This window comes from Ictalurus punctatus, chromosome 17 (genome assembly GCF_001660625.3).
Source record: "Ictalurus punctatus breed USDA103 chromosome 17, Coco_2.0, whole genome shotgun sequence".
Taxonomy (NCBI): domain Eukaryota; kingdom Metazoa; phylum Chordata; class Actinopteri; order Siluriformes; family Ictaluridae; genus Ictalurus; species Ictalurus punctatus.
The window spans coordinates 3,423,395-3,425,894 of NC_030432.2; the positions used below are offsets into that span (position 1 = coordinate 3,423,395).

Sequence of the window (2,500 nt, forward strand, 5' to 3'; positions counted from 1 at the left end):
AACACTACAGTATCGAACTAAACACTACCGCACTAAACACCATGGTATGGCACACTAAACACTACCGCACTAACCACCACGGTATCGCGCTAAACACCACGGTATAGCACTAAACATTACCGTACTAAACCCCACGGTATCAAACTAAACACCACGGTATCAAACTAAACGCCATGGTATCGCACTAAAGACTACAGTATCGAATTAAACACTACCGCACTAAATACCACGGTATCGCACTAAACACTACCGCACTAAACACCACAGTATCGCACTAAACACTATGGTATCACATTAAGCACTACAGTACCACACTAAACACCACGGTATAGCACTAAACACTACCGTACTAAACCCCATGGTATCGCACTAAACACTACAGTATCAAACTAAACACTACCGCACTAAACACCACAGTATCGCACTAAACACTACCGCACTAAACACCACGGTATCGCACTAAACACCACGGTATCACACTAAACACCACGGTATTGCACTAAACACTACCGCACTAAACACTACAGTATCGAACTAAACACTACCGCACTAAACACCATGGTATCGCGCACTAAACACCACGGTATCGCACTAAACACTACCGCACTATACACCATGGTATCGTACACTAAACACTACCGCACTAAACACCACTTTATTGCACTAAACACTACCGCACTAAACACCATGGTATTGTACTAAACACCACGATACCACACTAAACACCACGGTATCGCACTAACACCACTTTATTGCACTAAACACTACTGCCCTAAACACCATGGTATCGCACTAAACACTACCGCACTAAACACTACCTACTAAACACCATGGTATCACACACTAAACACTACAGTATCGCACTAAACACCACGGTATCGCACTAAACACTAGCGCACTAAACACTACCGTACTAAACACCATGGTATTGCACTAATCAGCAAGGTATCGCACTAAACACTACCGTACTAAACACCATGGTATCACACTAAACACCATGGTATCGCACTAAACACCACGGTATCAAACTAAACACTACCGCACTAAACACCATGGTATAGCACAATAAACACCACGGTATCACACTAAACACTACCGCACTAAACACCACCGTATCGCACTAAACACTACCGCACTAAACACCACCGTATCGCACTAAACACTACAGTACCGCACTAAACCCCATGGTATCACACTAAACACTACAGTATCGAACTAAACACTACCGCACTAAATACTACCACACTAAACACCATAGTATCGCACACTAAACACTACCGCACTAAACACCACGGTATCACACTAAACATCACGGTATAGCACTAAACACTACCACACTAAACACCACGGTAACACACTAAACATCACGGTATCGCACTAAACACTACCACACTAAACACTACCGCACTAAACACCATGGTATCGCACACTGAAGACTACCGCACTAAACACCACGGTATCGCACTAAACACTACCGCACTAACCACCACGGTATCGCACTAAACACCATGGTATCGCACACTAAACACTACCGCACTAAACACCACAGTATCACACTAAACACCACGGTATCGCACTAAACATCACGGTATCGCACTAAACATCACGGTATCGCACTAAACATCACAGTATCGCACTAAACACCACCGCACTAAACACCACGGTATCGCACTAAACACCACGGTATTGTACACTAAACACCACGGTATCGCACTAAACACTACCGCACTAAACACCACGGTATCGCACTAAACACCATGGTATTGTACACTAAACACCACGATATCGCACTAAACACTACCGCACTAAACACCACGGTATCGCACTAAACACCATGGTATCGCACTAAACACTACTGCACTAAACACTACCGCACTAAACACCACGGTATCGCACTAAACACCATGGTATCACACTAAACACTACTGCACTAAACACCACCGCACTAAACACCACGGTATCGCACTAAACACTACCGCACTAAACACCACGGTATCGCACTAAACACTACCGCACTAAACACCACGGTATCGCACTAAACACTACCGCACTAAACACCACGGTATCGCACTAAACACCATGGTATTGTACACTAAACACCACGATATCGCACTAAACACTACCGCACTAAACACCACGGTATTGCACTAAACACCATGGTATTGTACACTAAACACCACGATATCGCACTAAACACTACCGCACTAAACACCACGGTATCGCACTAAACACCATGGTATCGCACTAAACACTACTGCACTAAACACTACCGCACTAAACACCACGGTATCGCACTAAACACCATGGTATCACACTAAACACTACTGCACTAAACACCACCGCACTAAACACCACGGTATCGCACTAAACACTACCGCACTAAACACCACGGTATCGCACTAAACACTACCGCACTAAACACCACGGTATCGCACTAAACACTACCGCACTAAACACCACGGTATCGCACTAAACACCATGGTATTGTACACTAAACACC

At 44.6% G+C, this 2,500-nt stretch overlaps 1 protein-coding gene across 1 annotated transcript in view; it reads right to left on the bottom strand.

Annotated features, from left to right (window-relative positions):
- LOC108277591 (interleukin-1 receptor accessory protein) overlaps nucleotides 1-2,500 on the bottom strand; it is a 15,157-nt gene that overhangs the window by 4,176 nt on the left and 8,481 nt on the right. The window lies entirely within an intron of this gene.